The 15730-nt window shown below is 49.6% G+C and overlaps 1 pseudogene; it reads left to right on the top strand.

Moving 5' to 3' along the window:
• Window positions 1-237: 237 nt before the first annotated feature.
• Window positions 238-15383, top strand: LOC147114283 (protocadherin alpha-C2-like; annotated as a pseudogene).
• Window positions 15384-15730: the final 347 nt, after the last annotated feature.

Here is a 15730-nt window from a genome sequence, read left to right as displayed (position 1 = left end):
AACTGCATAGACATTTTTTGGCGGACGTACTCTGGGTCTTGGCACCTGTGATGGCTTGGCCAAAGTCTGCTCCTCCTGCAGGGGCAGATTCGACAATGTGCTCCCAGGAGGCACCTGGGGCTCTGACGTAGGGAGATTCAACGAGGGAGAGGTGTGACCATCTTGAGAGGAGCCCCCACTTCCATGTCCCCTCTCACCTTCATCCCTCTTGTGGGTCATCTGCATTTCTCTGCTAGCATGGAGCTGGAGAACACCTTGCTGCACAGCAGTGAGGACATGAGGACTCAAGTCTACGTTAATATCCCTCTTAGAGAGGAGATGTATGTGTCTCTGCCATCTATTCTCCATAGATAGCATGTGCTCATGTGAGTGGTGCATTAGCTGCTCCTTCCATGTGGCCATCCTTTCCATGGAATTGCATACAGTCATCATTGCCTACAACAGAGTGGTGCTCATGTTCGAGATTAACTCCTCCATTTTCTGCACATTTGCAGACATCGCTGCCGGAAAACGTGTAACAGGCTCCTGCACTTCTTGCTGCACCTCCAGGATCACCCTCTTTCTGGATGGCCCCGAGGCTCAGCTTCTGCAGTCAGCTGAGCAGAACTCGGAGCTTCCTCTGCCCTCTGGCGAGGTGTCTCCACTGCTGTTCCTGTCTCCACCATCTCCTCTTGCTCGCTTGTGATTTGTGACACACCAGGTGACAACATGTGGGACCCACCAAGGTGTGCGTATCTGCACTGGTGCTGGTTGTGCTTATGTCTGCTGACGATGCAGCCTCAGTGTCTGGAGCATCCTCTGAGCAGTTGTCTTCCTCTTCCTCCTAGACAGTGCGGGGGGCGGGGCGCTCTTAATGAACATGTGAGAGAGTAAAGAAATCAGTTAGAAATGTTATGTGAAGAATGGCTAACGATACCGTTATGCATGTTATGAACATTTATTGTCTGTTGACATCAGTCACCATATCATGCATGCCATGTGGCTGTATGAGATGTAATTCTGTCACCATGTTGCTGAGATGTCCCCCTCTCTCCGTTTCCCACCTTCAGCTGCTCTGTGACACCTGATACTTCCAAGGCGACCTCATCTGCTCCAGTTAAGGTGGTCAATGATGGAGGACCACCTATGGTTCTCTCCCTCGCCCTCTTATTGTGGGCTCTCTTTTCAAGCAAGGAGGAAAATAGAAGTTTGAGTGAGAGTTACGGAATGAGTGTAAGTAATGGATGGGGTAAATCTTTAGAGGGTGGATATGATGGAGTCGGGTGCCAATGCCGAATGGCCTGGTTGTGTATTGTTAGTTGGCATGATTGAATGAAGATGAGGGTGAGTGTGAATGTGAAGGGTAGCTAGTCCAATAGGGATTAAAAATGTAGACAGAGGGATGGGTGGGCGTGCAAGGTATGTTGGTATGAGTAATGATGTGCAGGAGTGGGCTTGGCAAGGCAGAGTGATGGGGATGTGATGTGAGGCACAGCAGGAAGAAGTTGAGTGTGGCATTGCACTCACCTTTCTTGATCTCTTCATTGAAGTATTTCTGGCACTGCGCCCAGTTCCTCCTAACAATATCGCTGCTGTTCATCTCCTCTGCTATCTCGAGCCAGGCACGTTTGGGCCACTGAGGAGGTCTCTACCGCCCACCAGAAGGGAAGAGGACCTCCCTGCGTGCTCTCACACCCTCCAGAAGCATATGGAGGGGGACATCTGAGAACCTGGGTTATGCCTTTGTGCAGTCATGTTTGCTAGTCTTTCCAGCACTCCAATGGTCCAGCACAGTGCCTGCACAATCCTAGATGAACTTTCAAACGCAATATGGCCATGGCTCCTTTAAAGATCCTGCAGCATTTAATAGGGCCGGTCAACGCGCACAGGTGCCATTAAGGGAAAGTCGATCTCAGGAACGGAAAGAAATGAGGAACCGGGTCGCGGCCTGCCATGGCAACCATCAGCACCCGACCTGCCCAGGTATAGAAAATTCCTGCCAAATGTGTCTGGAATCAGTGCCGTGATTTTACCAGCACTCAGAGGGCGGGTTTGGAGTCAGGTGCGCTGTCAAAATTGCAATGATTGACGGCATGTTGGGAACCCGCTGTGAACCCGCTTCCATGTAAGTTTCCAAAGCGTCACGTCTGTGATTTCAGAACAGACTCGACACCAAGCAACGGGGTAGGCATTTAGGATACTTAGCTGCTTATTACCTGCAAGTTAAATACTATTTTGCCAGCCTTTTTCTATTTTCCCACATTTTCAGCTGTGTTCACTTGGTTCAGAGATCACGTCAGGTAAGTATGTCGGGAGGTCAATCAAGCTGAATAGTTCCCAGCCGCAACTGCAGTATAAAATCTAACCTTTCACATCTGTTCAGTTTGCAATGTCACAAGTTGCTGATTTCAGGATTGGTAAGACACATTTGATCTGTATTGAGGCTGTAAGTCTGTGTTGTAAACTCTATATGCGCTGTCACCTCCTGATAAACATCTCTCCCCATTGACTGATTGCTTCTACCATCTCATCCTCAACAGCAGAATGAGAGCGATTTATACTCTCTCGCCCTGGTCCTCAGAATCGGAAGATGATCATCCACAGCAGCAGCAGAACCAGGCACACCAGCAGCACCAACAACAAGAGTGCCAATCTTCCCCTCAATCACCTGATGCTGCACAGGGCAGACGCCATCAGTGTAGGGCTGCACCACGCTGCAGGGGATACCCCCAACACAGGGTTTACAGGCAGAGGATGAGCTTCCTCAACATGACTGAGCAGCAGTGCCAAAGGAGGCTGAGACTTTCACGACAAGTAGTCACAGACATTTGCAAAATGCTCGATTAAGACTTGCAGCCGAGGGAGCGGGTGGACACGCCTTACCAGTGGCTGTCAAAGACATACAACCCCCAAATTACTTTTGTCAACTCCTTCCAGGGATCAGCAGCAGACATTAGCGGCATTCCCCAGTCGGCTGCCTACAGATGCACCACGCAGGTCACCGATGCCCTCTTTGGGAAGTGCACAAATTACATCCACTTTTCCAATGATAAAGCCAGTGATACTGAGAGGGCGCTCAGCTTTGTCAATCTGGCTGGTTCCCCACGAGTGCAGGGCGTCATCGACTGCACAGACAGAAGTCTCATCAGGGCACGCCATCAGCATTTGTAAACTGCAAGGGCTTCCACTCCCTTAACGTGCAGCTGGTATGAAACCACAGGAAGAGCATCATGCATGTGTGCACGATATTCCATGACATTTACATCCTACACCAGTCCACTGTTCCTCAGCTGTTCACACTGCCAAACGAGCTTTATGGCTGGGTCCTTGGAGAAAAGGGCTATCCCCTGAAGACATGGCTAATGGCACCGTTGAGGAGGCCATCAAATGAGTCTGAGGAGAGTGAAAATCAAAGCCACATATGCACCAGAAGTCTCAGAGCAAACAATAGGGTTGCTCAAAATGCGCTTCAGATGCCTGGACAGATCTGGTGGAGCCCTACAGTATGCAACAGCCAGGGTCTCGATAATCGTCGTTGTCTGCTGTGCCCTGCTCAAAACCACACTGCAGCGAGGAACAGCGCTGCATGAGGAAGAAGGTGCAGAGCGCACAACCTCTTCAGAGGAGGAGGAGGAGCAGAATCTGATTCAGCAAGAGGAAGATCTGGAGGAAGCGGCTGAACCAGTGCGACCAGCACATGAGCACATTGCTGCCCGTGATGCCAGGGATGGCCTAATAAATGCCAGATTCACGTAACATTATGCAGCACAGATAAGTGGCTGCCACATACACACGAAAGTTGGCATACAGCACCGCAACACCATTGAGCATCTCTACAATTAACTTTTCAATCCTTGCACTGTCACGACCATTGCTGGACAATAAAGGCGCCCTTACCCTTGTCTGGGCCACCTCACGTTGTGACCACACATATGCCAAGAACATCAATCATTCATAAACGTTACTTAATTACAACAATATAAAAGAACTGAAACTTAACATTCATTTGTAGCAAATCACCCAAGTAACTACCGTCATGACCATTTATGCGTTAGCTTTCTTTTACGTGGCATTCTACGTGGTGCTATTCCTGTGACTTCACCAGATGTAGAGGAAAGCTGCTCACTTCCCTGCTGCGCCTGCTTAGATGCTTTTCACTGTCGTCCTCTGGGATTTGGAGCCTTTGAGGGCCCCGCCAAAGTCTGCTCTTCCTGCGGCTGTGCAGGGGCAGACTCGGCCATCAATGTTCAGGGAGGAATCTGGGGCTCTGACCGATGGTTGGCAAGGGCGGGGGGGGCGGTGGAATGTGAGCTGTTGGAGAGAAGCCCCCACTTCCATGTCCCCTCCCACCATCATCCCTCTCATGGGACACCCGCACTTTAGCAGGTAACTGGAGAGCACCTTGCTGCACATGAGTAGGGCTGTGAGGACCCATTTCTGTGCTGACATTCCTCATAACAAGGACGTCCATGAACCATTGCTTTCGTTCCTCAATAGATGCCCATCTATCCTCCATAGATGACCATCTATTTAAAAGTGTTACCATGTTCTCCTGAGTCTGGCAATTTATGTCCTCCGTGGAGGTTGCCATCCCTTCCATGTCAGAGCCTACAGTTGCCAGTGCGTGCACCATGGCATTGATCATATTTGAGATGGATTCCTCCATTCTCTGCACACTCGCAGTCAACGTGGTTGCAAACCCTGTCAGAGCCTCCTGAACTTGTTCCTGAAGCTCCAGGATCACCCTCCTGCTGGATGGCCCCAAGGCTCAGCATCTGCATGCAGCTCAGCAGAGCTAGGAGACTCCTGTCCCTGTCTCCACCATCTGATCTTGCTCTCTTGTGACTTGTGATACACCAGGTGACAACACCACTCTATCTCGCATATGACCCATCCAGGTATGCGCCTCTGTGCTGCTGCTGGGTGCGCTCATTTCTGCTGACGCTGCTCCCTCAGAGGGTAGAACAACTTGTTGGTCCTCTGGGAGAGTAAAGACATGAGTTAGGCATGTGATATGTAGATGGCAGACACATCCCATTGTGCATATGATGAGCATTCAATTTCTATTGACATCAGATCCCAACCGAATCACTCATGATTGCAAAATAAGATGTCTGGAAAATAATTCTGTCGCCAGGTTGTCCTAAGGAGCCCCTCTCTCCGTACCCCTCTTCAGGCTTGTCAACCGCTCCTCCGATGTCCAGAGCTGCCTCCTGAGCGCTGGTGAGCTCAGCCAGTGATGGTGCTCCTCCTCCTGTTCTCTCCCTCTTATTGTGGGTTCTCGTTTCCTGCAATAAGAGTAAGAAGCGCAGTTTTAGTGAGAGTGAAGGAATGAGTGTAAAGAATGGATAGGATAGATATTTAGAGGGAGACTACGATGGAGTGGGGTGCCAATATCAAGTTGCCTCCTTTTCAGTTGTTAGTTGTTGTCATTGCTTAACTTTGAGGGTGAGTATGAGGGGTGTATAGTAAGATGTGGATGTAATTCTGTAGATAGGGAGACAGGGATCGTTGATGGTACAAGGGATGTTGGGGTGAGTTAGGATGTGCAGAAGTAGGGATGGCAATGCAGAGTGGTGGGAATGTGAAGACGGGCACAGCAGAATTAAGGTAAGTGTGCTTTTATACTCACTTTTCCTGAACGCAGGAGAGCATTGAACCTCTTCCTGCATTGCACCCAGTTGCGAGCAACAACAGACTTTGCAGTGATTTCCTCAGCTATTTGCAGCCAGGCTGCCTTGGTCTGGTGAGGAGGGCCCCTGCTTCCATTCCCAGGGAATAAAGCCTCCTGGCATCCGCTGACTCCCTCCACAAGAACATGGAGAGAATCATCGTTGAAGCGTGGCGCAGCACTCTGTCTCTGCCCCCTTATATAAAACGGCAGCAAACGCGTTATCAGAGGAGCTGAACAGACCGGCACCTCGTGATTGGGCCGGGTAACGCGCACGGAGGGCTCAACAAGCCCAATCAGCGGAAAATTGTTTAAGCAGAGCGGCTGCAGCCGGGTGCAGGACCAGAACCTGTCAACTACCTCTCCCGCCGTGAACCCGCCTCAGCAGTGACAATCCAACCCAGGTCTCAACACAGTCGCGATAGGGCGAATTATCTCCTTTTGTGCTGTGATTTTATTCCTACCATTACTATGCCTATCAGCGGCATATTGTGTCATGTTTTACGACAGCAATGTCATTTTGGAAAGCGCTGTGGATCTTACAGTGGGCGCTGTTATCGTTTCTCTTTTGTGATCCAGTTTATGGACATATTCGCTGTACAGTTCGTGAGGAGTTATAGTGCGCTGCTTCAGTTGGGAATATTGGTGACGATGTGGGCTTAGATGTCGGGGAAATAGCTACTCGCCGGTTGCGGGTTGTGTGGGGAGCCAGCAAACGGTATTTCGGGGTAAATTTAGAAAATTGCGTTTTGTTTTCAAGTGATAAATTGGACAGAGAACAGCTTTATGGATCAAGTTTAACATGTACGTTGTCTCTAGATGTTGTGCTTGAAAATCCCATTAAGCTTTACCACGTTGACATTGAGATTGTGGATGTAAATGATAACTCCCCCATGTTTCCCAAACTCGAGCTTCGTTTATATATTCTGGAGTCCTTTCACCCCGGTGAGCTCTTTCCTCTAGAGAGCGCACACAACCCTGACATACACACCAACTCCATCCAGACCTATCAACTCAGTACTTATGACTACATTGTGCTGGATATTCAGACTCGCAATGACGGTAATAAATCCCCCGCGCTTGTAATGGAAAAGACCGTGGACCGAGAAAGCAAGCCTCTTCCCCAGCTATTGTTGACGGCTATTGATGGCGGGGTCCCACAGAGATCGGCGACTGCACATATTACCCATAGCTCTCGATGATGTTAATGACAACAACCCCATCTTTGCCCAAGCAGTCTAGAAAGTTAAATTGCTGGAAAATTTACCAAAACGAGCACTCGTGATGAAACTCAATGCCACCGATTTAGATGAAGGTTCCAATGGAGAAGTAATATATTCCATTAGTAATCATGCTCCAGTTAGACTTCATAAACTATTCATTGTCAGTAGCAATAGAGGAGAGAGCAGGATTAAAGATCAACTGGATTTTGAAGAAGCCAGTCTACGTGAGGTTAGCATACAGGCTATAGACAAAGGTCCAAACACAATGCCGGTCTACTGCAATGACACGGTGGAGATCATTGATGTGAATGGTAACGCTCCAGAACTAAACGTCGCTAAGTCCAGTCCGTGAAGATGCTCCGCCGAATACAGCGGTAGCCCTGATTCGTGTCACCGACCGGGACTCTGGCGAAAATGGAGTAATCTCCTGTAGCATTTCTAGGAATCTACCCCTTAATCTTGAATCTTCTTTTACGAAGTACTATACGTTGATCACTGATGGTGTACTGGATCGTGAAATGGTATCCCAGTATGAGATAGTTATCAAGGCGATCGATCACGGGAAACATTGTCTTGAACATTTCGGATGTAAATGACAACAAGCCACAATTTCAACCATCTATTTATGCCATGCACGTCTCAGAAAATAACCTACCTGGAGCTTCCATCTTTACTGTAATGGCTTTTGATGCAGATTCAGAAGAAAATGGCCAGATGTCTTATTCCATTATTGATAGTCAAATTCAGGACATCTCTTTGTCATCCTATATGTCTATCAACTCTGAAAATGGCAATATTTACGCACAGAGATCTTTTGACTATGAGAAAAAAAATGTCCAGGTTCAGTTTCAGGCTCAGGATGGTGGAAATCCACCATTCAACACCAGCGTCACATTAAATATCATCATTCTGGACCAGAACGACAATGCGCCTGTAATCATATTCCCTGTTCCAGTTAAGGGTCCTGCAGTGGAGGAGATGATAATCCGATCATCGGGTCCGGGCTTCTTCCTGACCAAGTTGACGGCTGTTGATGCTTGTTTTGGACACAACGGGCAGCTCTCCTATCATATTCTCCAAGCCACTACCCACAGTCTTTTCACCGTAGCCCCAGACACACGGGAAATATAGACCACCCGCCAGTTTAATGATGAAGATACCCATTAACACCGATTGATAATCATGTTAAAGGACAGTGGTCAGCCATCACTGTAAGCGACAGTTACAACAAAATTAGCTGTGGTGGACACAGCAACTGATATCGATTCTGATGTTGGGCGCATAGCCAGAAACACGGTGCTTACTCTGGATTTAACCTTTTATTTAATTACAAGTCTGGGGGCAATCTCATTGATTTTTCTTGTAGTCTTAATTATGCTGGCAATAAAGTTGAAAAGGAAGGCCAATGGAATCTTGGCTTTTATTGCGAGGGGGATGGAGTATAAAAACAGGGAAGTCTTGCTGCAGTTATACAGGGTATGGGTGAGGCCACACCTGGAATACTGCGTGCAGTTTTGGTTTCCATATTTAAGAAAAGATATACTTGCTCTCGAGGCGGTTCAGAGAAGGTTCACTCGGTTGATTCCGGAGATGAGGGGGTTGACGTATGAGGAAAGGTTGAGTAGGATGGGACTCTACTCATTGGAGTTCAGAAGAATGAGGGGCGATCTTATTGAAACGTATAAGATTGTGAGGGGGCTTGATCGGGTGGATGCGGTGAGGACGTTTCCACTGATGGGTGAGACTAGAACTAGGGGGCATAATCTAAGAATAAGGGGCTGCCCTTTCAAAACTGAGATGAGGAGAAACTTCTTCACTCAGAGGGTAGTAAATCTATGGAATTTGCTACCCCAGAGAGCTGCGGAAGCTGCAACATTAAATAAATTTAAAATGGAGACAGACAGTTTCCTAGCAGATAAGGGAATTAGGGGTCATGGGGAGAGGGCAGGGAAGTGGACGTGAGTCTAGATTCGGATCAGCCATGATCCTATTGAATGGCGGACAGGCCCGAGGGGCCATATGGCCTACTCCTGCTCCTACTTCTTATGTTCTTATGCTAAGACACTAGTTTGGATTTGCCAACCTCGGTGGGTCCGTGGCGGGCGACGTCAGTTGCAGGTCCCAACCCCGCTTGTCTCCAGCCCGCTGTCAAAAATAAATTTCCCCTGATTGGGCTTGTTAAGCCAGCCCAGTGCGTTTGCCAGCCAATTGAAGGAAATGGGTCTGGTGACTTCATTTGGTGATGCGTCATCAGCCTTAAAGGGATCGTGCGCAAATTTACTTTGACAGGTGCGCTGTCAGTGTTCTACAGCATTGACGTGCTGCAAACACTGACAAGCACTGGTCAAAGGTGCAAGGCTGCACCCAGGCTCTCCTATGACTCCCTCCACAGCAAGTAGGGAGCTTCATTTCCTTCCAATGGGCGGAAGAGACCTCCCCAGGTGATCAGCGCAGCCTGGTTGCACATTGCAGAGGAGGGCACAAGCAGGGATGTCATAAGGAGGACCAGGCTGCAGTGGCACAAGCCTTTCAATGATATCAGTAGATCAAGAAACGTTACTGCAAAGCCACACTCAATCTCATCCTGCTGTGCCACTCATCGCATCCCCATCAGTCTGCCTTCCTTACCCTACTCCCACACATCCTTACTCACAGCAAATTATCTTGCACCTCCACACATCCCTCTCTTTCTACATTATCACTTCCCCATCTCACTAGCCACCCCTCACACTCACCCTCATACTAGTCCACTCATGCCAACCAACAACGCACAAGGGTAGGCACTTGTGCGTTTTAGCCAATGATCATGTAAAGTTTCTGTTAATGTGCAGTCAAACATTGAAAGCTTTATTGTCAACACTTTGCTTTCCTGGACAGATTTGTGTGAGCATTTGGAAGTGGCTTAGTGAGCTGCAGTGAACAATAAGACATAACGGTACCCCCTGCAATGTTCATGAATGTTAAAAGAATGGTTTTGCAATTGTAGGGATGCTTTATAGTGTTGGTATGTGGTGGTGCCAATCTGGTGCTTCATGTGGCAGCCAGGGTATACAGCTTTGAGTGAAGTAAATTTGGTCATGCTGAGGCCATCCCTGTCCTCCCGGGCAGCAATGTGGTCGGATGCTGATGCCTTCTATCCTCTGCAGCATCAGTTGATTGTGGAGAAGGATTGTGCTGTTGTTGATGCTGCTGGTGTGCCTCGTGCTGCTGGTGTTGGGACTGATCGTGGTGGGATTCTGAGAACCAAGGTGAGATAGTTTCAAGGGCACTGATGCTGATGTAATGGATGGCAGGTGAACTTGTGATGAGAGAAACGATCTGTCAATGGTGAGAGAGGTTGTTCCAATGAGGTGACACTGGATAGAGAGTTTACTCCAAACACTTGCAACCTACATAAAGCTGTCTTTCAAATGCAGTAAGCAACAGCTTCTGAGCTTGGAAAGTGAACAGCTGTGAGATGGGAGCTTTTATAGCACATTTGCAGCTGTCAAGTAATGAGCTGATTCCATGGTCATACAATTCCCGAGCTATTTACCTGATGTGATCCCCGAGCAGCGTGGAGCCCGTGGGTGACCTCGTAAAATGCAAAGGTGAGCTCAAAATACATCTTAAGGTTTGTTAATAAGGTCATAACAGCGTGAATTGCCCTCCATTATTCAGCACTGACAGACCAAACATGTGGGAAAGGCGCGTGGTGGCGGGTTGAACAGCAGGGTCCCGACCCACTGTCAAAAAAACATTTTCCCACCAGACCCGCCACTGAATGTGCCCACTGACTCTCCGAAAAACTCCCCTCAGCAATGGTATTATTGACAACACTTGTAAGTTAGACTCTTGTTGCTGTTTGAGGTCAACCAGCTCACTAAAGATTATCCAAAAAGTTAGCAGGAACATTCAAACACCGTCGCATTATGTGGAGATAAATAAAGGCAACCAGCTCTCACATACATTATGTTCTCATGTGGCAGAACCACTGAATGACTCTGGCTAACTGTACATAATTCTCTTTACCGATGTTCTAACACCAGCCTAAACCTGTACCATTGTGTTAGGCATTACTGTGTTTTGTATATAGAGTTTGCATGTACGGGGCGTGGCCCCTTTAAGAGCACGGGAAAATGCGGCCAAACGCGATGACGTCACGTCGCAAACCACGGGGCTGCCGAGGCAGTCCTCGTGGCATCTCCGTTGAGTAAAGACCTGCTTAATTGTTCTCTTGTGTCGATCTCCGTTATTCGTCGGAATTCGTTAATTCCTACATTGGTGACACCGTTTTTTGAATGTTTTCACAAAAGAAGAGCACAGCATGGAAGCAAACGCCATTTCACTAAAGCTATTGCAGTTCTGGGAGCAGCAAGTGCCCTCGTGGTTTATTCAGGTCGAGACCCAGTTCACCCTGAGGAACATCGATGCGGATCAGACCAAGTACCTTTATGTGGTCTCCGCACGCGACAGCTCTACCGCCTCTTGGTTCATCAGCCTCCTCGAAAACCCCCCAACAGAGCACAAGTATGAAACCCTCAAAGCGTGGTTACTGCAGGTTTTCGGGCTCACAAAATCGGAGCACGCCCGTCGATTACTCGCTATGCCCGGGCTCAGGGACTCCAAGCCTTCAGAGTTGATGAGCCAAATGCTCACACTCCTGGACTCAGAACGGGAATGTTTCCTATTCCGCGAGATTTTCCTCAGCCAACTGCCTGAATGCCCTGGCCAGATCTGAAATGAAGACTGCGCAACACTCGCTGCGGAGGCTGACAAAATTTTCGCTGCAACTCAGCAGTACTGCGCCGCCACAAGGCACCATTCCCCCGCAGACGCCGCCCCAGCTCGTCAGCCTGCTGGGCTGTGTTTCTACCACGTGCAGTTCGGCGCGAAGGCAAAGCGTTGCCACCCTCGCTGCAGTTTTCCCCCAAAAAAAACAACAACTGACACTGCGACCACCGAGGAACGGGTCTAACGGGCACCCCGCGACCGCGATAGCGATCGGCAACGCGGGAAAATTGCTGTTCATCACTGATACTCTCTCCGGTCATCGTTTTCTGTGTGACACCGGAGCGCAGTGCAGCATTTTACCCGCGTCCACCCTCGATGTGCAGACGAGGAATCACGGCCCCACCCTTGAAGTGGCCAATGGCGGAACAATTCGCATCTTCGGCAGATGGCGAGTGGAGGTGTTCCTCGGGGAGCAACATTTTCATTGGAGTTTGTTACAGCCAAAGTTTCCCAGCCCCTCCTCGGCGTGGATTTCCTGTGCGCCAACAGCATCCTGGTCGATGTTAGGAACCGGCAGCTGATCAACGCAGCAACTTTTAATTCTCTTCTGTGTTACCGCAGTAACACTAGGTCACACACTGTCTCCTGTGCGTTCCTGACTCCTGATGAGTTCGCTCGCCTGCTCGGCGAATTCCCCGACCTGACAAGACCCACGTTCTCCTCCACAGCCACAAAACATGTTGTGGAACACCACATCACTACCAACGGCCCCCCGGTCTATGCGTGGGCCCGCCGCCTCGAACCTGGCAAGCTGGTGATCGCAGAGGTGGAGTTCGCAACAATGGAACAGTTAGGGATTATTCGCCAGTTGAATAGTCCCTGGTCTTCACCCCTCCATATCGTTCCGAAGCCTGGTGGTGGATGGCGGCCATGCGGTGACTATCGATGCCTTAACGGCGCTACCACTCCTGATCGGTACCCGATCCCCCACATTCAGGATTTCTCTGCCCATTTGGCAGGGAACACCATGTTCTCAAAAGTCGACCTCGTCTGGGGCTACCACCAGGTCCCAGTTCATCCACAAGACGTTCAGAAGACCACAGTCATCACCCCATTCGGCCTCTTCAAGTTTTTACGAATGCCGTTTGGGCTAAAGAACGCCGCCCAGGCTTTCCAACGCCTGATGGATTCCGTGCTGCGGGACCTCAAGTTGCTCTTCATCTACCTCGATGATATTCTAATCGCCAGTCCTACTAAGGAAGAACATACATGTCATCTACGCACCCTTTTTCGACGCCTCAGCCAACACAGCCTGATTATCAACCCGGCCAAGTGTCAGTTTGGCCTGCACCAAATTGATTTCCTGGGGCATCGCATCACCTCAGAGGGAGCGGTTCCTTTACCTTCAAAAGTAGAGGTGGTGACATCCTTTCCACACCCGCAGAACGTAAAGGCCCTGCAGGAATTCCTAGGCATGATAAACTTTTACCACCGTTTCATGCCTAAGACGGCACTACTCATGCAGCCCCTGTACGAGTCCCTCAAGTGCTAGACTGGCAAGAACCCGGTAGGCTGGATGGATGACATGGCCCAAGCATTCGCTGACACCAAAAGCACCTTAGCCAACGCGACTATGCTGGCGCACCCGCTGCCAGGAGCCACCATCACCCTCACCACCGACGCATCAGTCTATGCAGTCGGTGCCGTGCAACAGCAGTGGGTGAACGGGATGTGGCAGCCGTTGGCATTCTTCAGCCGTCAACTACGGCAGAACGAGAGAGCATACAGCATGCTTGACCGGGAGTTGCTCACCCTTTTTCTGGCCATCCACCATTTTCAGTTCTTACTGGAAGGACGTCCTTTCACTGCCGTTGTGGACCATAAGCCGCTAACGTTTGCAATGGCCAAGACCGCTGAACCGTGGTCAGCCCGACAGCAGCATCAACTGACCTACATATCCGAATTCACCACGGATATAAAGCACGTGGCCGGTAAGGACAACCTGGTGGCAGACTGCCTCTCCTGCGCGATCATCAATATGGTTCATTTGGGCATCGACTACGCCCTCATGGCAGCGGACTAAGACTCAGACCCAGAAGTCCAAGCTTACAGAACGGCCATCACTGGCCTCCAGTTGGCCGACATCAAGTTCCATTCGGCAGGTACCACGCTGTTGTGTGACATCTCCGTACAGGATCCTCGCCCTGTCGTGCCAGTCATCTGGCGCCGCAAAGTGTTCGACGCCATACATGAGTTGTCACACCCAGGAATGAAGGCCTCTCAGAAACTGACGTCAGCGAAATTTGTATGGCATGGCATTCATGAAGATGTCCGCGACTGGGCTAACACCTGCATGGTCTGCCAAAAGGCCAAGGTACAGCGCCACATCAAAGCTCCATTGGCCACCTTCACAGTTCTGGAGCGACGTTTTGTCCATGTCAACGTGGACCTGGTAGGACCACTCCCACCCCACCATGGTTTTTCACACATCCTGACCATGGTAGACTGCACCACCAGATGGCCGGAGGCAGTCCCCCTGTCATCCACTACTTCGGCAGACGTGGCCAGGGCGTTCTTTTCCTCCTGGATCGCCCGTTTCAGAGTGCCCGCAGATATTTCATCAGATAGGGGACTGCAGTTTTCCTCTGAACTCTGGAATGCAGTGGCCCAAGGACTCGGTGTCAAATTACATGCACCACAGCCTACTACCCACAGGCGAATGGCCTCTGCAAACGCTTCCACCGGTCAATAAAAGCCACCCTGAGGGCCAGCCTCCAGGACGCTGGATGGGCAGACAAGCTACTGTGGGTCCTGTTGGGCCTTCACACGGCCCCAAAGAAGACCTTCACTCTTCATCAGCGGAGCTTGTGTATGGTCAGCCGCTGCGACTCCCAGGGGACTTCCTTCCAACATCGACGGAGCCATTGTCCACGTCTGCCCAGCTTGCTAGTCACCAAGAGGTGGCCAGATGTTTTGCAACGGTGCCCACTTCGCACCACGGGCTGCAGAGGTCACACGTTCCCATGGAGCGCCACAAGGCTGAATACTTTTTTATTCGCCATGACGCACATAGGGATCCGCTCAAGGCCCCATATATCAGTCCCTTCCACGTGTTGGAAACAGGGGACAAAACCTTCACGGTAGATGTCAGTGGTAAACCGGACCACATTTCGATTGACCGCTTAAAGCCAGCACATTTAGACCTCGACCACCCTGTCGAGACAGCACAACTGCCGAGATGGGTTCGGCCACCGATCGTCATTACGGCAGACCAAGTGCGACTGCCCGCCAGACCGCCAGCCGCCCAGCAGCCTCCACCTCGAGAGTACAGGAGTCGTTCTGACAGGCTCGTCAGACCCCCGCACCATTTGACTTTGTCCGTTAAAGCGAATTCTGGGGGGGCGCATGTGGCAGAACCACTGAATGACTCTGGCTAACTGTATATAATTCTCTTTAACGATGTTCTAACACCATCCTAAACCTGTACCATTTTGTTAGGCATTACTGTGTTTTGTATATAGAGTTTGCATGTACGGGGCATGGCCCCTTTAAGAGCGCGGGAAAATGCGGGCAAACACGATGACGTCACGTCGCAAACCACGGGGCTGCCCAAGCAGTCCTCATGGCATCTCCATTGAGTAAAGACCTGTTTAATTGTTCTCTTGTGTCAATCTCTGCTATTCGTCAGAATTCGTTAATTCCTACAATAAGACATATTTTACTTCAGAGTCAATCAAGACGGAATTAATGTTTCTGCAAATGTGCGATTCAGCTACGAGTGGAAATGGTGCAAATGATAAATTGTGCTTAGAAGAAAGATGCGGACCAGTGTCAAACAGTACCAACAGTCGAATCTTTTTAGCTGGTGAGGTGAAATCGTGCTTCGAAGAAAGACGCGGACCAGTATCAAACAGTACAAACAGTCGAATCATTTTAGCTGGTGAGGTGAAATGTGTTAAGATTTGAGTTTCCATTTAACTATTATTTCGACAGGTAGAATTATTTTTTTTCCAACTTTGGAGTTGGGTTTCTGTCAGCATCCATTATTTCGCACAATATACGTTTTTAAATCGGTGGATAATGTTTGACGTTCATTTAGGTTTCTGTACAACATATTATCAGCTGAAATATGTTGAACCTTATG

This window comes from Somniosus microcephalus, chromosome 8 (genome assembly GCF_052327205.1).
Source record: "Somniosus microcephalus isolate GS21.2 chromosome 8, FLI_Smic_1.0, whole genome shotgun sequence".
NCBI lineage: Eukaryota > Metazoa > Chordata > Chondrichthyes > Squaliformes > Somniosidae > Somniosus > Somniosus microcephalus.
This window is presented reverse-complemented; position numbering and strand designations above follow the sequence as displayed.